At 39.0% G+C, this 25,977-nt stretch overlaps 1 long non-coding RNA gene across 1 annotated transcript; it reads left to right on the top strand.

Annotated features, from left to right (window-relative positions):
* The first annotated feature begins 8,754 nt into the window (after positions 1-8,754).
* On the top strand, positions 8,755-17,702 carry LOC120322828. The gene is made up of 3 exons (XR_005562761.1): positions 8,755-8,853; positions 15,594-15,812; positions 17,667-17,702. It is a non-coding gene; the product is annotated as an uncharacterized LOC120322828 (long non-coding RNA).
* Positions 17,703-25,977: the final 8,275 nt, after the last annotated feature.

Raw genomic sequence — 25,977 nt, 5'->3', positions numbered from 1 at the left:
ATTCCAGCAGAGTCAAGGAAAAGGCACAGGGGAGGTAACTGGTCTAGGGGGCTGATTTGTCTTTACTGCTCTCTTTAATGAGGTACAATCTTCTGGGGTGAATGCTGCCAGGCCATTCTGTGAGCACTGACAGGATTAACATGCTGATGTTGCCAAGGAGAACAAAGGGCAATGTTCTCTTTGCAGGTGTTCAGCCTTGTTCTGATGCTCTGGGCTTTGTGAAGGAGCTCCTGAAAGCCCCCAACACAGATCCAGGTGAGCAGCTTCTAAATTCAAGGCATGTGTGCTGCTTTGAACAGGTTGTGTATGGCTTTGACAGCTTCTGGGTCCTGAAACAGAAAAAGAAACAGCAAAATTTTCGTGTTTTTGACTTGGTCACTGTGTTGTGTTGGGTTCTTTCTGGCAGTGTTATTATATCAGGAGCTATACCAACTGCAAGATGGGAAAATCATTTGAAGCCTTTTAAGACAGGGATTATGTCTCTGTGTCCTGGGGACTAATAAGAGGATTTGACAGTTACCCTTAAAGGAATCTGAACTATGGGACATTTGAGGAAAGAGCCAAGGGACTGGTGGGAACAGTGTTCTGGCAAGTGCAGCTGCAAAAACATGAAGCTGTTTCTCCCTAAAGATTTGGAAAAAAATATCAGTGTTTGCTTTCACAGCAAATCTTGGGATGTGTGAATGGAAAAGAGGAAGACAAGGGAGCCTTTACCCTGCCTAACAGTATTTCTGAAGGCAGTTTGTTAAAGCTTGTGAGTCATATGATGTTATCAGGACTTATTTTTTTCTTTGATTTCTTCTCTCCATTTCTATTCTGACAGCTTAAATCCGGGTGGGAGAATTTCTCTCTCTGGCTCCTACCTTTTCTCGTGTTCTGCAGTAGCTGAAACAAAATATTTGAAACTCTTCGTGTTCTTATAAGGTGAAAGAAAGGCTTTCCCTGTCACCTCTGCTGAAGGCCTGTACTTCAGGATTCCAAGAAGAGCTATTTCTGTGCTATCATTATCTTTAGGATTCACGGTGCCCTCTTTGCTGTATCTCTTTGTAGAGATATTTTTCGTGATAATGCAGCTGCTTGCCATCAAAATATGAGCAGGGCAAGACTGAAAAATACTGTAGCAGGTATATACAGTAAAAAAGGGATAGAAATTAACCTTACTTGAGGGACACGCACACGTGGAACCAAACCCAAACTTTCCCAGAAATTAATGTCTTTACTCGAGCGCCATAAGCTCTCCTTTGGCCTTAACCTTTCTCAGTTACACAATGAAAGCAGTTTTTGGTTCTGCTCTCCACAGAAATCCATCCCTAGAGGAGGGAAGAAAATGACAGACACCACTTTGCTTTTAAATTACAGTTTTCTGAGATAAAGTGCCATTGTCACTAACCACATTCAACAGCACTATTAGCTGGAGCAACAGAGGTAAAAGCAAAACAAAAGGGAAGCATTTTGTGTTTTGCCCCTCAGACCACACAATTAGTGAAATGGTTAGTTTGGGTGTTTTAAAGCTAGGAATTAAGAAATTATTGGAGTGTTGGAAACTTTCCATATTACCAAAGTCACAGGGGCTGGTTTGTCATGAGCAAGATGGAGCCTGTCATTTGCAGAGGTCTAGTCAGAGCATGGTTGTTATCCCATTCCCTGCCAAGAATATTGTCTTGCACAAAATCAAATGTGATTGAGCAAATTCTGTACTTTCTGATCAGGTGAGGCTGTGGACTTGGGCAGCAGAGATCGTGATTCCTGTTATAAAATGACATACTTTGCTGTGACTTTACTCCTTCCTCCCTTAAATCAGATTTCTACATATTGCAAATGGTGTGCAGCTAAGATAGGAAATCTCAGCTGGAAAGGGGTTTTATACCCTCTGTTAGAAACAGACAGTAAAAAACTCCTTACTTTCTCTCTTTTGCATGACTTAGGACCTCATACCCCCAGGATCCATTCCAGTTCTCAGAGTCTTCTCTGTGAACTAAAATAAAAGACTTATCTTCCCTGTCAGAGTGGAGGAACTGTAGGGTGAACATTTAGTGTCACAATTTTGAACAAGAGTATTATCTACTTTATGCCTTTGGTATAATATCAGCATTTGCTAAGAATAGAGTTATTCTGTGAGTTACTGACTTGCTTGGCAGACCTGCCCTAATAGTTCTCTTGCTTGTTCTCACCTCAGTTCAGCAACTATTCATATGTGTTGCAGGACCCTTTGGGTAGTGTTGCTTTATACCAGACTGCTGAGACCACCACAAAAAGTATGTGTGTGGTTTTCTATTAAAAAAAACCCCAAACAACCCAACCAAAACCAACTCTGATGCTTTGACTGATCTGCTTTAGTGACAAGTTCTGTTCGTTGCCACGTATGGACACAAGAGATGTGGCTTAAACTGACTTTGCTGCTAATGTGTCATGGTATTTTTCAGTTTCCATTTTTCACAGAAGATTCTCGTTGTATCTTCATTCAATCACTGGAAAACTGTCTCCTGAGCTGCTGGAAGACATCTAGAAATCATGGTAATTGTGTCCATTGCAGCATCTTCCTGTACTGGTCTGAGCTTGAGGAGTATTTGTATTTTAAAGCAGAGCTTTGAGCTTTTCTGTTTGAAGAGGGATATTGTGTCTGTCACAATAATACAGATTACAAAATACTAGAAGGAAAGCTTGTGACGCTTTAGATAAGATATAAATTAACAAGTAATACCAATTATTGAGAATCTGACATTACAGAAAACATTAATATATACAAATATTTTTCATATTGAGTTGATAAGTGGCATCAGTATGTTAGCTAAAATGACACACAAAGCGTGCTCATGACTGTAGTCTTTGAGTGTTTGGGCTTTATGTTTCTCCTTGAATAGTGGATAAATATTTAAGGGAATTAATTCATCCATCAGAGTGAATTCTGGAAAAGTTCACGTGTTTGTAGTGAATACCATTCAATTTCTCCTATAACTGGATGTGTTGCAGCTGTATTGTGTTACCAGGCAGGGTCAGGTTCTGTTGTGGAAGGTGGTTTATTATAACAGTGAGAGCTAATTGACAGAGGCCAGATTAACCCCTGTTCTGAAACAGCCTCTTCAAGGCCACTTTGGAAATTCTAAGGCTTAACTCCTTACTGTCTACAGACTAATCTTTCCAAGATCCTTCTGTAGGAAAGGAAGTTGTTTTGGGATTTCAGTTTAACCCAATTCTAGTATGCCACAATTTATTTCACCATGGTGTTTTTCATGCACAGATATTTTCTACTGGCTGTGCTTCCCAGCTAACCTGCCCCTGCTGGCCTGACAGTTCAGATCCATAAAATACAAGTCATACTGGCAGAAGTTCCACTATGAAAGTGTGGATTAAGTTGTACTCCTCCAAAGGTATGAACTAGGAGTACGTGGGCTGCAGCTGTTGCAGCGTTGGGCCAGACACACTGAGGGCAGAACTTGGGCTGCAGTTTCTGCTCAATATTATACTTTAGTTTCCTGTTGAGCAAGAATGATGAATACTCTTATCACTGTGATCTTATTGTTATTAAAGCATTTGTGTAGGCAGTCTTTGATGAGAAGCTGATAAGGAGGTAGAATACCAAATAGCCCTAGGTACACACGTAAAAATACCTTTTGTTTTTAGAGTATCTGAAAGCCATGGCATCTCTTCTTTGTGAGTGAATTTTCTATTTCAAGAGTGCTGTGAAGAGGCTTAATGCCTTTCTGCATGTTCTCTATTGTACAGTCGTACAGTTCTTCCCTTTCCCCCTGGCATTAGAGAAAGGTTCCTGCTGTTTGCGGGGGCACTGATCAGTGGCTTACATTAGAACAGCATTTCTTACATAGAGTGAGAACATGTCACGATGTGCATTGTGTTTCACCACAGAGAGCACATCACAGAGTGTCTGTCTGCTTAAAATGCAGTTAAGGATTACAAAACCCGATAGATCAACTGCCTGGGGAAACAAAGTTTGCTTTGAAAAGGAGCACAGGGAACATTAGGAGTGGTGTGTTCAGAGTGAGGATTTCTTCTTTACTTATTTCTTCTTTGGAAAAAAAAGGCAACAAACTTCAGGTCCAGTTGAACACTTGCAGAAGTTGAACTGTTTTCAAAATCATTCGGAACTGTGGGAAAAAAATTCCTCTTTTAAATTTAGAAAGACTGCATAAACTCATGGAACAAAGAAACTGTATCAACAAGGAAGAATTTATTCAGCACGCTGGCTCTTCCTCTCAACGAGTTTCTGGGGAGAAAGACCCCTTGAGTTTAAATCTCATGCATTTTATAGTTTTACAAAATCCCACCCTTTTCCAGATAAGTTTAATATATTCATTTTTGCCTAAAAAGGTTTCTTTTTCTCCGAAAAGGGGCTTTCCCTTCCGTCCAATTGGCTGTGAGGCGTCCTCTGTCAAAAATGATGGATTCCTTTTGTTCTTAGCCCAGAGAGAAAAAGAAACCCCTATGTTCAGAACTTGCCAAATGGCCCAGAAAGATTTTAATTTTTAGGAACTTTATATCACGGCCAAAAAAGACCCTGGTACTTAGTCCAGTTTGGAACTTGGATACCTTACAACTTCATGATACACCTATAAAAAACCCCATATTTTATTTCTCATAGAACCTTATCAGCTACTGCTGAGGTATTGTCTTAGATCTGCAGCATTTCAGGAGTGTTTAGTTTCTGATTTAGGCCACAAACATATAATGCTGATAAGTTGATACTGGTACTTTACAAGCTGTGGTCTCACCTCTTAAAGGGTCTCTGTTCCTTACAACGTGGATCAGAATCACCCACCCTTCATTCTGTGCTGTGTTTATGTTCTCACTGGAATAAGTTTTACCATTCTCATTCATTCTCTCTCTCCTTCCCCTTCCTGCCTGAAACAAAACTGCTTGCTGTACTTTATGGTACTGACATATTGACAACTCTTTTCCCTAACAGACTTTAAATACTTAATGATGGTAATAAGAAATAATGCAGCAAAAATACTTGGCTTGTGACTTTGAGTTTCCATGAAGGAATGGAAAATCCAGTTCTGTTTTCTGGATTCTGCCCTGTGTTAGTGCTGATAATGCCTTGATTATGACATGATTAGGAAGCAGTTATGAGATACTGAACTTATTAGATACTGAATATTCTCTCATCAGCTCTGATCACTTTTGGTCATGTTATAGGTGTGTTTAGTAAGGGTGATAGCTGGGACAAAGCTTGTAACTTAATTTTCTGATTAAAGTCTACTTCAGTGATCTCTGGATACACACAGAATGAAGTTTATGAAACTCTTTTCTGCCTTTTCACAAGCTGCTTTTTCCAGCAAACTTTTCTTGGTGCCTTTTAATTTCCTTCATAAATCACCCTTCTGCTTGATTAACTTCCTCAGTTAAGATAGCAATGTATTTTATGAACATTATTATATTTTCTTTGTAGAGTCACACACCTAACTATGTTATTTTTATTTGCTTAGGGCAAGCACATAATAAAGAAAGATGAACAGTACTAAAAATGATAGAATTCTGGACAGATTTTAGCTTTGGTTTAACTGCATTAGCTTAGGTTTATTTGTCCTATATATTTGATGGCTTGGTGTGGATCTTTTATGCAATCTGTATTTATTTTCAGCTGCCAACACTTTCAACTGATTTTTCAAGGTTTGAAGAAATAGGATAGTAAAGAAAGAAGAAAATAAAAAGTTATAATCATGGATGAATAAAAGGATGTATGACTGGAAGGTTATTAATCTGTTATTTGAAACAGGAATCATCTCTAGGTAGATTTAGATTGCTCTTCATTACTTATTTCTATTACTTCATTACTTGTCTTATGTATTTAATTACTTTTTTTCTATTACTTTAAAAAGCATCTTGAATTAGTTATGAAACCTGTTCTTTAAGAAAAGTCTTTTTGTATTTATCTTACAGCTCTCTGTAAGTACTTCTAGGAATTTTGCTAATGGTTTGGCTGAATTAAATGTCTTAGAACTGCACTTCCCTTAGAGCAGCTCAGCCTCTGTCACACTGAACAGTCCCTGGTGCTGTGGTACAGAGCAGGGCACGGACAAGGCCGTATTTAAATGCAGAATAACTGTGGAGAAAACATGTCTTTAGTGCAGAGTTGAGAGCACAGGATTAATGAGCTGGAAGATTTGCCAGAGCCCAGCTCTGCCAGCTGCCCTTCTCCTTCCTGCCTTAGGATTAGGTTTTCATTCCCTCCGTTTTATTGGCACACACGAAACACCTAAAGCATGGGGCCATCACACCCCTCCTGCTATACTAGGATTGTTTCTACCACAAATTACAGGGTCCTGACTGACCAAGAAGGGCAGGGCTTGGTCTCTTGTACCTTTTTATGGCATGGCAAATAGCTATGCAATCATCCTGGAGTAACAGTGCAAGAATACAAATTACAGGCCAGCCCAGCCTGCTGGTGTCTCGGTGCCGTCGGTTGTTTGTGTCAGCATCACTCTGCTCCTTGTTTCACAAAAGGCATGAGGACATAGAGGGAATGGCCAAGGGTCAAAGGGGTCTTGTGTAGGTGTGTGAGAAATTTCTCGTTATTTAATTTAGAAAGATTCAATTAGCTGTGAAACAAAGGAACTTGTATCATCAAGGAAAGGTTGATTCAGCAGGTGCTGGGTCTCATCTCACACCGAGCTCCGGGGGAGAAAAGACTCCTTGGGTTTAAATTTCATGCATTTTATAGTTCTACAAAATCCCACCCTTTCAAAAATCCCACCCTTTCAGGTCAGTTTAATATATTCATTTTTGCCTAAAAAGGTTTCATTTCTCTGAAGAGGGGCTTTCCCCTCCTTCTGATTGGCTGCGAGGCATCCCTTGTCAAAAACGATGGATCTTCCTTTGTTCTTAGCCCATGGAGAGAAAAAACCCCTGTGTCTGAAGTTGGCCAAATGGCCTAAAAGGCTTTCATTTTTGGGGGCTTTATCCTGGCCACAAGGGGGCCATGGCACCAAGCCCAGATGGGAACTGAATACCTTAAAACTTCGTGATGTGCCTATAATTTTCTAAAATTTGTTTGTAATAAAAACCATATTTTTATTCCTCATAGGTGTAAGGTGCCTTTAGCAGGTGTTGGTGAAGTTATAGTGAAATAACCTGAGAATAAACCTGGGTAATGCATTGTTATAAAGATGTTCAAAGACAGTAGAAAGCTCCTCCAATCTGAGGCTGCAGGTGAGTGTGGAGAAGGAGACAGCAATTCATGGAAGTGAAACTGAGGCAAAGGAATCACCCATTTGCAGAAAATGCAGCAAAGCTGTGTCTGGTTTCTGGTCCAGTGCAGATTCAAAAGCATCACTTATGTTAGGGTCCTTCAGTAGTTAGTGAAGAGCTGGGAAGGAGAGGATCACAGATCCATGGGTGAAAGGGCTGAGGTCTGCTTGGTAAAGGTAAGAGGTTAAAGAAAGCAAGTCTGGCTCACCAAAAAGTAGATAGGATAGCAATCTTTAAGGAAACTGCTTTCTGGGATGGTATAAATAGTCGTGGTCTTTTGATATCTGCTGGAATAACAATTGTGCTTCTCTAGATAATCATTAACAGCACACGTGGTATAGGAAGGACAAATTTCACTCTCTTGCCTTGAGGTTACTTGGAATGAGACGATGCTCTTCTCTGTCACCCAAGGGGAAAACAGAAGGCTCGATTTTAATTCAAGCCCTTGGGAAAATCAGAAACCTGGACATGAAGGTGAGGTAGCACAAGGAGTACCAGTTTGATCCCCCTGTGGATGGTGGCAGACTCCAGCCCAAAGATATTGTGGGTGATGCTGACAGGGCTGACACTCTTCTCGAAGCCTGAAGAATCACAACCCAAACAATCACTTGAAAACAACAAGTGTTGGTTGGGAACAAGGCAGAAGTATTTCAAATGACTCTGTTTTGAATCTGCTGGTGAGTTCCGTCTCCTGTCATGAGACTACAAGCTGTTACAATATGTACTATTTATTTTTAGGGTTGCCACAGCACAAAAGCATTAAAACTTTCTTATATGGATTTAAGTTCTATGGAGAAAAATAAAATCTCTCCTCCAGTTTGTGACTAAAACTTTGATTTCAAGAACAAACAGGCAAATAGTCATAATTAGAGAGTGGGCATTGAGTGTGGGGTTACTGCTAGTTTCATTTAGCTATATATTAGAGATGCACATTATTTTTTTGGTTGCATATTCAGGTATTTTTGTACTGTAATGGACCCAAACACACAAAACAATGGAATTTTGGCTATTTCTCATGTAAACTGAAGGCTTGGAAGTCTGAAAACACAACTCTTACGCTGTAATGTATCACTGCGTGAAATATTATCCAAAACAACTGCAATTAGAAGCTACTAACTCAACCCTATATTTAAAATCTCTATGAACTGGAGAGAGAAAAATGATAGATAATGTAAACACAATTGAGAAAAATACAACTGTTTGCTGCTACAGTTTTGTAAAAACGTTTAAATCTTCCATCTGTCTTTCTTATTCTCAAAGGTATAAAAATAGATCTATTAACTTATAAACTGTGCATACAGGAATTATTTAGATCAGAATCTTTACTGAAGTTCTTGTTGTTTTTTTGTCTCTATAGAACTTTATTGTCTTTGTCTCTGTCTCCTTCTGGCAGGGAGTGTGGGGAGTGTGTGTGGAGGAACCTGTTGTTGTTGCTTAGAAGCACACTTATTTCTGCTGTGCTCTATGCCATTCTTTCCTGCTTATGTCTCAACTTTTTAAAACCTCATTTTAATTATCCTTTTTTTTTTTTTTTTAAGGAGCCAGCATCAGCTTGGAGAAACTTGGAGTGGATCAGCATTCTGCTTTGAGCTTCCAACTTGGTTACAGTCACCCCTAATTCTGAGGAGGTTTCTGCTGCAATACTGTGTGAGTGTTCCAGTTTCTGGAAATTACAAAAAAATATATTACTTCATATTTCTGATGACTCCAACAGTAAATGTTTCATTTGTTTGCTTGGGGGCATAGGGACCAAAACTTCTCCACAGAAATGTAGCAAAGGAGAGAGAAGGTTGAGATGCAATGATTTATAGTCTTATTAGAACAACATTATGTGAGGCTACGTGGCCTTTAATACTGACAGATATATTGCCTTGACTGTGACATTATTATGTTTTGGATGTCTCTGTCCCTAATTTATCTGTAAAATGGATGGGTGTATTGTCAGTAGTTCTTAGTCCACTCTGGAGCACTTTGGCAACATTTCACCAATTGCTTCCATGGAAAATAGTCTAATTTAGCTCTTAGCTGAGTTATTTCTGGGAAAAATCATCCTTCCTTAAAACAGAGGTTTTACATCTTGTTACTATTCTCAGATATTGGTTTTCATAGAAATCTTTGTGGGGCTATACAAATGCCAGCTGAAACTCTCAGTAACTTTTCTATTTGTTCACAACTAAAGATTTGTGGCAAGACCAGCTTTTTTTAGGAGCAAGTGTACATCTTTCCTTAAAATTGACTATTTGGCTGCTGTGTGAGCATTGAGCTGGCCCAGACTGATCTGGGTAAGGTGTGGCCTCTGCACATGTCCTGTGTTTGATCACTTCTGCCCATGTTCTTTGGATGTTTATAGCAATTTAGGGTTTTAATATAATTGTGTTTCTGTTGCCCGCGACTTCATAATAGCGTGTGTCCACATATGACTTTTCAGGACTGAAAAGTGTTCCCCTCTGACCTTAACTGCACCATGGAGAGGTGAAAATCTGAGGGAAACAGCTGATCTCCTGAAGCATCTTGTCCTCTTCTGGTGCAGTTGCACTCTTACAGCAGTTATTTCATCTGCTCACTTCCAACTTTGCCCACATGAAGGAGGCTGTCTTGGGATGTGCTGAGATTTTGAAAAGTGTAACAAAGAAAGCAATTAGGACTTTTGCCTCAAAAAGATTTCTAATTTCAATAATTAAAAAGTATGTTTGTGTAAGGCTTACTATTGCAAGAGTCTACAAGCATTTCATACAAATAACTGTAAAGGAAGAAACACAATGACTTGGTTTCATTACCTTCAGTTTATCACCATGTGCTAAATCCCTAATATACATTCAGAGACTTGATTAGTGTTGATGGTATGAGGTAAGGCAAGAATGCTGCAGTCCTGATTATCAGGCAAGGGTGTGAGCTTTTTGTAAGTGACTGTTAGGCAGGAGATACTGCCAGCTGAAAAACTAAGAAGGTCCCAATAACTGCAGTCATGAACAGTGCTGAGGAACTTGGTAAAAAGTGCAGGTATTTATCAAGACACAGTGAACAGCTACTAAAATGGACCATTCTTGCTTCTTTAGCATTTTCTGATTAAATTTTATCAGATTAAATGCAATGCAGAGTCATCATGTGCTACAGCTAGAGACATTTAGTCAGTGAAATTTAACAGCATCAATGAACCACTTTTAAAGCTGTTTGCCTGACAGTTTTTTGGATTGTAGCTCAGAGCCCCTCAGTAAAACAAGAACCCAGTTTACTAGTGCCTGACTGCAGCTTTAGTGTTTACTGAGTAATACTTTATTAGGACTTGGTACCTTTATGTCACTGCCACAGGATGGGGAAATCTCTCTGCATAAAGCTTATTGGTGCTGCCTGATTCCTGAAGTTGGCACGTTATCAAATCTTGCAGGCGTGTGGTAACTCTGCTCTGCTGTAACCAGGCCTGCTCTGCACACCTCTGACAGGTGGAGCAGCAGGTAGCCAGGATGCTCTATCAATATCTGCTTGAAAGGAGACTTTACAATGTTGAGTTACATGAAATTAGGAACCTGTGTTTTCTCTGGTGTCTCTGGGATGTTCAGGTGTGGTGTTTATCTCATTCTAGGTATTTCTTGCACTTTTTTGGAAGATGAATTTTTAATTTATTTTGTAAAGACTGGATTCTGCTGATAGTGGTGTTTTGCTGTTTCTACAGCATTTTTTTTCAGCCAAAATAGCCATAAAATATATTTCTACAAGGAAGGGCACAAAACAGTTGAGAAGATGAAGGAAACTGGTAGTGTTCCTTTAGTTGAGGTCATTGATCTCTGCAGTTTCAGTTCTAGCAGGAGTTTCACTTCTGAGGTGATGTCTGAAATCCAGAGACAGTTTCTGTACACTTTCAAACTTGGGAAGTTTGGATCCAAATAGGCTCAAATAAGCAGTTAAATGAGTGGTTGCATTGAGAACCATGATAGCTACTATATTACTCCTATTTCCTTTGGAGAAAGAGGAAGAAAATAGTATTTTCTTTCTTCTTCTGGTATTACACTGCATGACTGATCTCTGATGTTCTCAAGCCTCACAAATGGAATATGACTGTAAATGCAAATTCAATCTTTGTCAATGAGCTCGATCCCCAGGGAGAAACAGGAGGCTTCGTGGATCATTTATGCTTCATCCAGCACTGGTGCCATTGCTGTCTCTTCCTATTTGTTTTATAAAGAAATCTGCTCAAGACAGTAAGCTGTAAAAGGAATTTGAGGCAACGATTGGCAGCATGGGGGGAAACTTTTACAAAGGGAGTTCTGCTTGTCCCCCTTTGAGTCCTTACTTGAAAACCAACAAACTTTGTGCTACTTTCAGACTACAAAATAGGTAATGTAGCCTGTGCTGAGCTTACCAGGATGTCTGTATTGTTATTCTTGCCAGAGCCATGCTTTAAGAAACCTCAGAAAGAGATGTTTTCTTATCTGTCATAAAATCTGACCATTTATAATAGCTATCAAAACTCTTAATCCTTGCATGAAGCACTTAGGCAAGAACTGTGGGTTCCATTTAAGAAAAAAAGGCAGTTTGCCCAAAAGTAATGGAGAGAAGCAACAGATTCAGTAGTAGAATGCACACAGCAAGAATGTTTTCTTGCTAGGCCATATACAGTTGTTTTTTGGTTGTGTTATTATTTTTTTTTTAAACAAATGTTTCAGCATCTTTTTGGTCAGTAAAATGTAAAGCAATACCAACTTTACTTATCATACTTGTATTTTTTTAATGTAAGTCAGATTTTTTGCCTTCCTAACTTGAAGGCTATGGGATTGTTTCCAAACAGTTTGATACTTTTAAGGGTCAGGAGCCTTATAAAGCACAAACAAGAGACTAAATTTTGCTTTTGCTTACCCTGGGTTCAAGCCAGAATAACTCAACTGATGTTAATAGAGTTACTTATCCTTATCCAAATCCAGAGTAACAGAATAAATGGAACTCTCTTGTTCTTGCTGTGAGGAGGAAAAAAGATAAGAAATATATTTTGTCAGGTGACTTTTCTTTTATTAAGCCAGGTAACAATGAAACTGCTGCTCTTACCTGCTGGCTTTGCTCTATCTTTAACTGTAATTGTCCTTCTGAATTTGTCTTGGTGTTCCTTGTGAACACCAGGACCTAAGAGTTTAAGGAAACACTCTATAAAAGGGGGTTGACATGGCTAAGATTCTTCTACATTGTGGGAAAGCATCCTTAAAGGACAAAATGGATAAATCCACTTAATCACATAACCCTTGGCAATCCCTTGCTCACTGTTTGCTCACAGCCATCTCTTGGACAGCATGATGCTCAACAGAGGAGGCAATTTCTCAGCAAGTGTATCTTCATTCTGACACTTGGCCTAGGAATTTGAGCAGCAGTTTATCTCATGGTACAAGCACTTTCAGCTTGTGGCTGGTTTGTAGGCTGATATTCCCCTTTTTCTGACCCCTGGAAGCAGGATCCCAGTTGACTGCCCACTGCAAAATTGCTGTGCCACCATGTGGGAGTGTGGCTTCTGCTGTCACCCCATTCCTACAGTAGAATCTGGGTGTGAGCAAAGGAAATTGTAGTGTCAGGAAGCAAATAAACTTCTTACTGTAGGAAAGGTGCTTTGCTCATATGAATCCTTTCTTATCCTGCAGTTTCCAGCCATTTTGAAGTGATTTGAGAAGGGGACTAGAATAGGAATAACTGGGTTGGTAGAGAGATCAGGTCCAACCTCCCAGCTGAAGCAGGGCCAACCTCAAGTATCTAGGATGTGGGGAAAAATCCATTGCTTTTTTTCCATTCCTGAGTTTGTGTGGGAAGCATATGTAAACTTGGATGTTTTGTTAGAATGATATCAGCTTTTATCCTGTTTTCCCCTTGCTGCATTTTGTCTCTTGTTCAAACTCTCTCACTTTGCTTGACATCAAAGAAGATGTTTAACTACAACTGTCCAGATTGCTGTAACTTTTTCATTTCAACAGTAATAGAAGCTGTTAGTGAGAGAGGCTGTTGGATTGAAGGCTTTTATGTTCTTTTTTATTTCCCATGGTTTTTAAATGAGTGCACTTGAGAATGCAACAGTTTTAATTATTATGTAAATAATGAAAGAACCAGAACAAGGGAAAGTTCAAAGTAATTATGTAAATAGCAGAAGTTGTAGAAAACTTTACACTTTAGCACCTCTTGGCATTTTTCCAGTTCCAAGCTGACTATAAAACTCAGTCAACACAGTTTAGAAAACACATACTACATATTCAACACCCGTAAGGAATCCAAGCTGACAATGTACATTTTCATAGGTCAATAACTCTTAAAAACAATTTCAGCACAGTGGTTCTGGAATTAACTTTCTAATAATTGCACCACTGCCTGGGCAATTGGAAAATTTGACTGGTATGTTTAGACTCGGAATATGTCTAAGAAGCAGAGCTACAGAAACAGAAATTTATCATTTCAAGGTTTTAGTTGGATCAGGGTCAGATTTAGAAGTTCAGACCTGTTTAATGTCAGAGTTACCCTGGGATATAAACCATCCAACCCTCCCAAAGACATCAAACAGCATCAGTAAGAACTAGCAAACCAATAATTTTTGCAGAAGGTGCTGCAGGATCTTGGAAGAGTCACTAAAGCTCCCATGACAGTTCTCTTCTGCAGTAATGAACTTATCTAGTACCACAGGCTGAGCTTGTTTATTTATTAAAACTGGATATGAATGTACATGCAAAGAGATCTTACAATTACACAGAGAAAGTTCCTTAACTCTGTCCATATTCAACCTGAATAATTAAAGCTGTCATTTACCTTGCTGGCCCTTTTCCCTAAAGTATTTTCTATCTAAAGCTCAAACACATCACTAGGCAGCAGTATCAAGGCAGGAGCAAGTTTGTGGGTGTTGAAAACAGATGCAGCCTGCAAAAATACTTTAATAATATGTTTTTAATTTTGCATGGGAGCTGGCTGTGTATTTGGGCTGTATCTTGGGAGTGAAAAGGAGAGCCCCAGGCTCCCACCCACACTTGTTTATCACAAAGCCCTTTGGTGTTCTCCTCATAACACAGGGGAGGAAAAAGAAGGAATATTTTCTGTGGGGCTGAGGCAGAACTTGAAGCAGCATCTCAGAGCAGAGATGTGGCTGTTTCTGTAGAGATCATCAGACAGTGGAGAGGGGGAGAAAGGCAAGGCTGTTCTCAGAGTCTTCTAAAACTTTACACAGTAAATGTAAGATTTCAATGCCTTTTCATGAACACCAGAACAACTCCAAAAGGAGCTGAAGAGAAGGCAGTCAGGGTTCTGAAGGGATTTCTCGTGGCTCAGAGCTTGGGTCACACCCAGGTGCCAGCAGCATCCTTAGGGCCAGGCAAGCAGAGATGTGGTTCTGTAGTTCATCTCCTTACCTTCACAGCTCAGAACAGTTCATGGGTATGTAACAGGGTTTTTAATCCTGGTGACACTGCCTGACACTGAGTATCTAAACACCAATGATTTTTACTGGGAATAGATTCCAATCCACAGTTCTTGCCATCTTTTGGTTTCTGATACGCTAATTTAATGTGCTATTGGTTTTTATGGGATGCCATCAAATAAGGGATGTCAGAAAGACATTTAAAAATACAAAGTGCTCAGACAAGCTGTTTCATAGCACTTAAGGGGTTTTTCTACCCTACCCTGAATGAGAAAGTATAAATTTCATTTATATCTCAGCACTGTCAAATGTGTGTCTCCCATCTTGGATTTGTTGCTCGGTGGATTTTATTTAAAAATCTCAACAGCAAGAAAGGGTTGTTTTTTTCCCCAGGAGCTGTCTTGGAAAAATGAATAAGAAATGTGCTTTTAGCTGGAAGCAGAAGCTTTATGGGGTAGGATGAGTAACTGTAGAACAGAATGATACAGTCAGCTGTGCTGAGCATTTAGATTTGCTCCATGTGGATCAGAGGGAGCCTTATGCTGTTCAGTTCAGGGGCCTGTGCCCAGGCTGCCAAAGAAGACTGAAAAGATATGATCTGTTTATTCCTAAGCAGGATTAAGGTTAAGATCCGAGGCTTGATGGGTGTGTGTATGATCCTAGGAAAACTTTGAGAGAGTTCCACAAATGATACCATTAATGGTACCTTATAAATCAGAGTGTATTATTTCAGTTATGAAAATATACTATATTCTGGTATAGAATACTAGAAAGGATTAGCTGTTGATTTCAACTGTGTGCTCTGTGAATGGAGCAGTTTCAGTCTGCCACTGGAGAAATTTCAGACTAATGTAGCCTCCTGTGTGCCCAGAGCTAATTTGGTGTATTCTGTTCTTTGCTCACAAACTAAGCTCTCAAGTGCCATATTGATAGTCCATGTTGGCCACCCAAATCTACCACCAGTGTTTGCAGCTTTTTACAATATGAGACCACCTACTTATGATTTATATTCTATCCTCAGGATAAAAGAAATCACACTCTTAACTGACTTCGAGCTGTACAGTCAATTCCTCGGCCCTCAAGTATTTGCAGTGACTGGAACTCACATGTGAGAATATCAATGGAAGGCAACAGGAATTTTGGATGAAAAGGAGTTTTATGGATCACAGTATTGGACTGGAAGATTAAAGATGTTTAAAGGCTTCCATCTGGGGTCCCTAACTTCATGGCAGATATAAAGGTGAATGTTTTAAAGACTTAATGAATTGTAAATAAAAAACCTCATTCATTAAACATAAGGGCTTGTGGGTTCTGATACTCAAGCTAATGCTACAAAATGAATATTGAAACTCTGAATATCACTCATATGCTACTCCTACTGGGGGAAAAGGTGTACCCAGACTGTGAAAGATTGGAAGGCTAAAATTTTATATATATAAAAGCTTATATATATAACTTGAGGTGAGTTGAAAAGTTGGGAAACTGTGAACAAGTTAACAAAAATAAATAGCTGCTCTGGTGTTGAGCTCAGTTCTCAGAACCACAACCACCACTGTTCTGGGAGTTCAGAGACTGGCAGGGAGTCAAACATTTCTTCCTTCTCCAGCCCCAGTAGTCCCAACATGCCTCCTTAGGGAAGAAGTGTTTTTTCACTTTGAACATATGGCATTATCTTGAGCTAACTGACTTGCCTTATGAATATTTCAACAAAGGACAAGTCTTCTATTGAAGAAGGCCAAGAATGCAACTTCATTTCCTCTTCCAAAGTTTAATCTAAAAAAAATTTATTGGCTTCTTTTTCTTGGGTACAAATTTAATACGGAGCACATATGTATGACATATGTAACATCATCAAATAGTTACTTGATGCTCAACAAAACAGTAGGAACAAAATGAACCAAAACAGTAACTCAATGTACATGTGGGTCACTGTACTGACTGGTATGAATTTGTACCCAGAGCTGGTTGGTTTCAGTTTTGTAATGGGATTATCTGTAAAGAGAAACAGCCAAAACAGTGCCTTTAAAATGGAGGCCTAGATTTTAAGAATATTCACCTTTATATACAGTGTATAACATAAGCTTTTTGAAACTTTAAAATCCAGTTGTGTGCATTTTAAATACTCTTACAAACCAGCATATTTTCCTTTGTCACTGGGTGGGCACCAGGGTGTCACACATCCTGTTCCCAACGAGTGCAGAGCAGTCCCATTCTGTTTATCATCTGGTAAATGATAACCTCTGAATTCTGGAGAGGTGATCTTTGTGCTGTTGTGGGGATCCACGAAAATGTCACTTGCTGAAAAAAACAGCAGCACCTTAAGTGGCTCGACATTTGTGTGCTACCAATTCCATATGGTAAGTAGGTGGATTTGCGAGTTCAGCATTTAATGTAGAAAGTTTTGTGTAAACAGTAAGTAGTCAGAGTGCTCCCTAATGTTACTGAAGGAGGAGACTTGCAATAGGGCAGCTCTGCAAGTAAGACTTCTACCCTTAAATACCATTTTCAGGTAATTTATTGATGTGTTTATCTCACAAAGTGCTCAATTGTGCACATCATGTCAACTTTAAATAGCTGGGGACTGATTGACTTGAAAATAAGGAATACAATTTATTGATATCTGTGGAGTTAACAGAGTTAGCAAAATGTCAGCAAAATAGTTTCAGGTCCTGTGATTTGGGTAGTTGGTTTGTTGTTTTGTTTTTGTTTTTTTTTTCCATTTATGGTGGTTAAATACATTTTAAGAATAAAAGATGACACAGATTATGACACTAAGACTAAAATTAAAGGTTGAAAGGCTGTTGTGGACCTGCAGCTCGTCACCTGGGTGCTCAGGTTAGACCAGGGGCTCAGAGAGAAGAACTCTAGTAGATGTACTTGTTTAAAATTTTGTAACTGAGCTCTGCTCTTGGCCGTGTATGGACCAACCTACTGAAAGCTTTAAGTGAAAACAAACCCATTTCAGTTTGTGTAGCAGGCTTTGCACAGTGTGGCTGGGACACAGGTGTGTGTCTGGCTTTGCTGCTTTGTTTGTAACCTCTGGCAAAGGGCTGGTGTGACTATCTTGGGACAGTCCTTTTTTCAATTACTTTAGGGAAATCCACCAAAGAAAGATGGAAAGAAACTTCCTGGGCTCCTCCTGTCATAGAGAATCTACTGACTTTTCCACTTAATTTTCACAGTAAGTGACCCTGAATCCAAAATGTCTGTAAAATTCACTGTACTTAATTAGTGTCTTTAATTTTATTTAAAATTACATGAAGAAATTAAAAGTGATCTTTTTTTGTTTTGTTGCAGTGCAGTGCATCATTTTAGGACCAGGCATTTTCACAATCTTTTTTCACAGAGTGCTGAGTGCTTTGTTTTATTTTTAGTGTAATGATAAGTCAAAGTAAGGCTTACAAAATCACAGGTCCAGATATCTGAAATACAATCATCTATCAAAAACCCTCAGTGGGACAATTACAGCCCCCACATCCTCCCACAGCAAACCACGACTGTAGGAGAAGAATTTTTGGGGGCTGCAGCTGACATTAGACAACGTGAGGTACTCTTGCTTCAGCCTTCATGAAATCACCTGCTGTGAGTCTTAGTGATGAGATTCACGTTTTCTCCATTAATACCAGCTTTACGTATTCTGCAGTTTATTTCAGCATCTGTGGTGATGATATCTGTTTAAATTAGGTGTGAATCTCTTACGTGGTTTTCATGTTCTTTACAGAGCAAATACAGCTTTAAATACTCCTTCAATATAAAGTACATATCCAATTCTTCCTCTTCACCATTAAGCGCCCCCAGCATTGCTTTTTCTACCTCAGGTGTGTTTTCATTGCTTCCCAATATCCTCTTTGCTTCTTGGAAGCCAAAAAAGACCTCAATGTCTTCATTCCTTCCTAATGGTTTTCAGTGTTCTTCCTTCCTCTATTTTAACTCACTCTAGAAACTGATCTTCGGGTGATACACATTTTATTGTCATTTAGATGAATGTAAAGGAACAGGAAATGAGGTCTAAGGTGTTACTCTGGTTTAAACAAAGAGTGCTGTGATTTGCTAATGCTCTGCACAGACTGCAGAGCCCTGAGGTGCCGGAAAAGATCCTCAGCAGTGAGTGATCAAGTCCAGAATCTTGCTGTGCCATATGCAGACCAGTCAGACCGGTGGTGCTTCTGTGACTTTCCCTCACAGGAAATGTTTCATGGGGAGCCTGAGCTCCGAGTCAGACTTTTTTGTTGTCGGTTTGGAAATTCATTTGCAAAGGTGTATGTAGGAGGATAACAATTACATGTTGGGGACAATAATGTTACTAATAGTAATAATGACAGAATCCATCAGTGAGAAAATGCGTGTGTTTATTCCTCTGTGTCTTCAAGTGCATCAGATGAAAATTTGAGCTGTAGATGTATCACATGGAAAACCATATGGCAACATGCGTGCTTGGAAAGGCATTTGACTTGACTAAATAAATTTCTCAGCAAGCTTGTCCTTGCTGACTGCAGGGTTTTGGGGATTATAAGACAAATGTGGACAAGGCTGTCATGTCCTTCAGCATTTTCAGCATGATGTAAGTATGAGCACAGGTGGGCAATGAGACATTCTGTGCTTCATTTCCCACCAGGTGTCAGTTATCCTTTCACTCCCACGACTGGAAATAAATATCAGTGATGATGGAGCACCCTCCTCTATGGTCCACTGTCAAATGGAGGCACAGCAGCATCTGAGAATCTGGCTTTTTTTCTTTCTGTAAGGGATGCTTTGGCACTTTTTTCCCAGCCAAAAAGTATGTCTAAATCTTGCTTGCTGTCATGGATTTTTCCTCAGAGCTGCACTGCCACATCTCTGATGATTTGGACAATGTTTTTTGCTATTGTCGTTTTGGAAAAACTAAGGGACAGAGAATAAGAGAATAACATGTTATCCTCTTGTGAAAGTGGATGCACGATTGGAGAAATCTGCAGAGAGTAGTGACAGATAGCAAATGGTGCTGAGTAATATTGTCTGACTTTTTTTTGCTTGTTTTAAGGAGAGTGTGGATGTTTTAAGGAGAGTGTGGAGAGTTAGGTAATTTCTTTTAGTATAAAGAATGGCTTGTAGTAGAATCACTCAGATTTTGTGAGTTCTGAGTCCAAGTTTTCATTTATAAAGCACAGCTGTATAAAATAACAGGGAGACTAATTCAACCTCTACAGCACAGATAATTTCCATCTTGTGCTATGAAGCGTAAAGCAAAGTCCCAGTTTGCTTGTGACTCAGGTGCAAAGTCTCCAAACTGACTTTTGAGTGTCCTTCAGTTTGGCTGCAAGAAGCTGAATTTTTATTTTCTTAAACTATCATCCTCTCATTTTCCTAAAGGAAGCTTGTAACATGGTTCTGGGAAGTAAGAGCAAAGATGTTCCCACCTGAAAAGCTCATTCTCCAAGCTTGGTATTACCCAATACTACTTAGCTCTTGTCTGGCGAGGTTCAGTGGGTGGAGGAGGGGAATAGGTCTTATTTTGAGATTTTAAAAGGAGCTGAATTTTGTATTAGCTTCATAGTTTATTTGTTTTTGTTCCTGTCCAATAGAAAGCTGCTTCTCCATGGGAGCCTGAGGAGAGCTTCAAGATGAAAGGAAGAGGAATGTGTCTGAAAGAGCGGCCAAATTTTGATGGCTTTTTCTTGCTGATGGTACGAGCAGTTAAATCTTTTAAAAAGGGGGTGTTGCTTTCTTCTTATCTCTATCAGTTGCACGACTTTTTTCCATCCTTTGTAAGTGTATCATACTTGATCATCTGCCAAAATCTTTGACTTGTTCTTAAAAGAGGTTAATTAAACATTCTTCTATGAAGTTTTGAACAATCATGTGCAGCTTTGGGTTTTCCCTGGCACTTTCAGCTTGGTTTTGATCATCACCTTAGCACACTAGATTAGGTTCCCTCTATGAGCTGCTTAGTGACATGAAGGGGATGGGGCAGAGTTGGATTTATGCTTCATTATCTATACAAACATTTAGCTTTTCTCTGTGTTTTACAGTTGTCTGTTTGTGACTTGCATAAGAAAGCAATGTAGCTGTAAAGAGATGTTTATTATTATCTCTCACTAAATGGACTGATAACCCAAATCATCCACACAGTGGTTACTCTTGATGTAATCCAAGGAGTCCTTGTGGTGTGAAGCATTGGTACCTGTGTCTCCTGAAGTTGTCACTGGAATGCTGCTGCATAAACAATCCTGGCAAACTGTCTTGGATAGGGAACCAATAGAGGACACCTAAACACCTGTGCTGCTGATTATGTTTATTGGCTGGAGTAGCTCAGGCAATGCTCTGATCAACTAATTGAAGCTTAAAGTTATTGGCAGGAGTTCACAGGCAGCTCTTTTTCTACTTCTTGCCTTTCCTTCTCATCTTTGTTGTAATTTTCCCCCCCTTCTTGTTTTGTTTTCCAGAAATGTATTTTCTTTTGCATGTTGCAGCTATCACTTCTTGGTAGGAGTTTTTCCTGCTTTGACTCCATTGACAGCAAAGCAAAACAACTAAATGTGTCTTTTGTTAAAACTTTAAAACTTTGTTTGTAGAGATGATAAGTTCTGGTGGTTAACACACAGCACTGGGTAGGAGTTTACCTCAGTACAGTGGCCAATTATCACTTCTTTTCAGAAGCTCACTCTGTCTTGCTTTATATCACCACCTACAATTTCAAAAACTACTTCCTGACATACAGTGTACAGAACACTCTTCTCAGAGGAGAAAGAACTAAACAGTTTCAACAGTGTTGGAAAACAGGTTTGAATTTTTAAACAGAAAATATGTTACATATGCTTTAGTTTGTTTCCTTTTTTTCAGCATCAGAAAGTGTTTATAATTTAGTTTTGTCAGAAAGCTGCTTGTTGTTTATTTTTCACATTTCTAATTCTTCAGAGCTTGCAGACTCAAGGGACAAGACCATTCTCTCCTTTTTTGTGATCAATTGTTCAAATTTTCTTTTTCAGTCATAGTCCTTTTTCCCCCCCCACAGAAATAATTTTTACTTCTAGACCATCAAAACTCTTCTATCAGATCTGTCTGCTAACATTCAGACTGGTTAATCTGAGACCTACCCAAAGTCCACTAGTTGTTTTTATCAGCAGCCTTTTTTTGTCAAGTGATCCCTATTTCCCTTTTAATAGGAAGGTGTGAAAAGTTATTTACCCCTGAGCTAGTTGGCTGATTTTCATCCTCTTCACTTTATATCAAGGGAGTTATTTTGCTGTTGTAGTACTGACTTTTAGCTCTGTATGTGATTTATTTCAGGCCATGCTATCCCTTCATATGCTTATAACTCTCATCTATGGTGCCCAAGCCTTAATTAATCTCATTTGCTTTCCTTCCTTTGGACATTTCAAGTATGTCATGATTTATCATATTTTGCTTCATATTGTTTATGAGGAATAATTTAATGTCTTGTTTATATTTTAACCATTCTTCAGCTTACTTTTCACACAAGTGGATTTTAATAGTTACCTCTGTTTCATAGTATCAACTGTAATTCTTAATTACTGAAATGTCTCCTCAGAATCTAACCCATCACACAATTACACTTTATATCTCTTTTTAGTTTTGCAGTGGATTCAGAAAGTATATGAGCAGTGGTTCAGGTTTTCATTACTTTACTCTTATGGTAGTAACAATTTGTCTCTATCAGGAGTCATCATTGTCAAGTGGCTGCACAGGTAAAAACAGAATTAATTTCTGTTCACTTAATTATATGTGCCAGAGTATTCGTGCACAGTTTGAAGAGTTTATATACAGGAAAGTCTGTAACTGGTAGGAACTTTTCAGCTTTATGGTAGATTAATTTTGGTTATTTCACTGTCTTTGCCAAAGATAAACTATATATTTCATTAGTATTGGAGAGAAGGTTTATCATCTTCAGTGCTGTAGCTGTGATCAGTAGTGGTCATTTAAATTCTAGATGCCAAAGGGATCTTAATTGGACCCCATGTAATAAGGTCAAGTTCACTGTCAGAGCTGTGTAACCAAGGGAATTATTCTCTCCAACACTTTGTCTTTCATTACAGTTGTGTGATTCCAAGTGGCAGAGATGAGTAGGCACACAGAATATATGTGACAGAGTTTTTAGGCTGCTTCTAAAGCCTTGCACACTGAAGATCTAGAAATGTTACTAAATTAATTAATAAAAAGAATTTCCTAGAGTATTAATGATAACAAAATGACATTCTCATTCTTTAATGTTTTTGTGCAAGGCAGTTACACAGAGTGAATGAGAATATGTAATGGGAAGACTTAATTGATTAAAACCTCTGTGCAGTAAGCAGGAATTTCAGTTTGAGCTCCATGACATTAAATACTGAACTTTTGATTGCTGTTCAACAAAATCAATGCAGCACAGAAGTCTGTAGCTAATCTTGTGCCTGCAGCAATAATGCAGTTTGACAATAAAAATCAATGCCCAGTCTCAAAACTGAGCATTTAATAGTATTCATGGTTCATGTCTTTTATTGATTCTTATGGTCCTTGAGGCCATCTGTTAAATTCCTCCCCCTGTCTGGGTCTGGGGAGGTCAGTGACTTACAGAAAGAGGTTATTTTTTGCTTTTTTTGTATCATGATTGGGTTATTGCCACTAAAAGCCATAACTCTTGCCCATGGAATTGTTGCTCAAGGCATTAACCCATACACATCTCTAGAAGAAATACCATCACCCAGGTAGTGAATAGGCAGGACTGTTCCTTTCACAAAACAAAGCACAGTTTTCATGGTTTGTTCTTTAAAAGTCAGTCTCCTGACAGTAGCAAAGACAACTTTGTTTGTTTTTTGGTTTTTTTTTTGAAGTCTGTAATAGACTCCGTTTTAAACCCAATTTTAATATAACTAACTTAATGCAGTCAATTTTTATATACCTTATAGAAATAGCAGGACTGGAGGTTAGTTACAGATAGATTCTGTGTCATCCTAGAGTAAGCTATCCCACAGCAATGTATGAAATAAGTGAAAATTTAATTCACTGTTTAGCAATCAGACATTTCACAATTTTCCTAGAAAGAAATTGCATGTTATCTTCATTTATCAGTGAAGAGTTAAGAGCTGTGTGCCCTGAGCTTTCATTTCAGTAGCAGTTCTTTTTTTCCCGAAACAACTCCATGCATATTTGAGTGTTTTATAGAATATAATGACAACTCAGTTCTTAATATTTCTCAGTGAGTCTCAGAATTTTTACTATTAACCTGTTTATTTTTGTGCATGTATGTAGTATGTCTTGTCCTGTACTGTATTATCTTTGTGGAGTATTTTGTATACAGTGGAAAATAAGGCACTTAAAATGTGGATGAGTACTTGAAGTCAGGTCTCAAACATTACTGGGAATTGAGCCTGGTGTCTTGACTTGCAGCACTCTAACCATTAACATTTCTTCTTGAATGGGGAACTACCAAACCCAAACTGAAATAACCAATCATTTGCAAACCTAGAACACAGTCCAGTTTCAAGTTGCCTCAGAAATCTTATACTCATCTGGCAAGTTGCAGAGCATGCTCCAAAAAAATGGGGGAGAAGCTTCTATGTCCATACATGGTAAAGAATTTATAAGAATTGTTTTGGAATTACTGCTGAATAACTCTTAAAATACTCAGGAGAGACTTCTGAAAAATCTGATGTGAAGCAAATTAGCTGCAAATATCTGTCCTGCCACCAGAAGTATGTCTTTTTTAAAGGCAATTAATGCATATAATTTTCCCACTATAAATTTTGCAGAGCTACTGTGATTTTTGTAGTGAGAGAGAAATGTAGAGTTGCAGTGTTAGCCTAGACATTTATCTATGGTTTATTTAACTGTAGAAACTGCAAATGCAATGTCTGGTAGTGTGACAGTGTGCATGGGTTCCAGAATCACAGAATGGGTCATGGTGGAAGGAGCCACAGTGACTCATCTGGTCCCATCCCCCTGCTCAACCAGGGCCATCCCGGAGCACGTGGCACAGGATTGTGTCCAGATGGTTCTAGAATATCTCCAGGGAGGGGAAACTCCACACCATCTCTGGGCAATCTGTTCCAGTGCTCAGTCACTGCACAGGAAAGATGTTCTTCCTCGTGTTCTGGTGGAACTTTCTGTGCATGTTTGTGCCCTTTCCCTCTTGTCCTGTTGCTCAGCACCACGGAGCAGAGCCTGGCTCCAGCCTCTGACACCTCCCTGCAGGTGCTTGTGTACATTGGTGAGGTCCCCTCTGTCATCTCTTCTCGAGGCTGAACAGGTCCAACTCCCTCAGCTTTTCCTCATAAGAGAGATGCTCCAGTCCCTTAATCATGGGATGACATCCTTTTGCTGCTTTTGTTTTAACGTACTCTTAGGTAATGACAGCAGAGTTGTGACTGATAAAAGTATACACATACCCCCTAACACCAACACAGCTTATTTTGTACAGTTACAGTAGGCAAAATAATTAACTTCCTGATGATGTGGCTTATTTTGGTTGTTCCAGTGATGAGAGAAGCAGGACAAAATTTTGAAAATGAGGCTTGTGTGTTTATTTTATTAGGCCAGCTCGTTTCTCTTTGTTAATTAAAGGGAGTGTAATACCTCTGCCTTAAATTCCTGCCTTACTTATTCACAGATCAACCTAAACAACAAAGGAAGGCTCTGTATCTTTGGCATTATTCTGTGTAGTTTGTTCCAGCAGAGCCTGTGACACATCCAGGAGCTTACAATGATGTAGCTGTGGCAAGTGGTACCTAATTCACTCTTCATCTCTTAATCTAATCAACTGGGACACAGTAATTCCCAAAACATAACTGGATTATCAGCACAGTCAAGCTTCTATCCAGTCACAGTTTAATATGAACCACCTTATGAGGCCATGGTAAAGGCACTTAACTGATAGAGACACTTAAAACACTCTTAATTATGCAATGTGATTAATCAGAACATGTTTGAAATCACACTGAGATTTATCATGTGCAAGTATCATTCTCTTTTTCCAGCCTTAAGGTACAGCTGTTTGCTTCATTGAAGGAGATTTTTGTTCCTCACAGTGTTTATAAGTAAGAGCTGCTTTTCACTGAGGGATGGGTATGAGTCCTTTTTTTCCCCAGTTTTGTTTGTGTGTGGGGAGTTGGTTTGGTTTTGTTTGGGTTTTGTGGTTTTGGTTTTTTACATTATGGAGGTCATATAGAGAAAGCCTGCGAAGGCAAGGCACTACTGGATAGTCTGTAGCCTGGATAAACCTCTGAAGTTCATAGTCTCTCATGTTCCAACAAATTCTATCACTTAGCTGTTTCTTGTTTGTTTGTTTTTTGTTTTTTTTTAAACTCTGTTAAATTAAATGTTGAAGGATTCCTATTGTTGCCATCCACTGGCTTCTGTTTAGGAAGTAATTATAAATTTTAGAATTTTCAGCCGCTCCCTGGTAGCAGCATTTTAATACAAAAGTGGCTTTT

The sequence above is a fragment of the Pipra filicauda genome, unplaced genomic scaffold, assembly GCF_003945595.2.
Source record: "Pipra filicauda isolate LSUMZ 115617 unplaced genomic scaffold, ASM394559v2 scaffold103_size3290846_pilon, whole genome shotgun sequence".
NCBI lineage: Eukaryota > Metazoa > Chordata > Aves > Passeriformes > Pipridae > Pipra > Pipra filicauda.
Note: the sequence above shows the minus strand (reverse complement) of the source record. Positions and strands in the feature narration are given on the sequence as shown.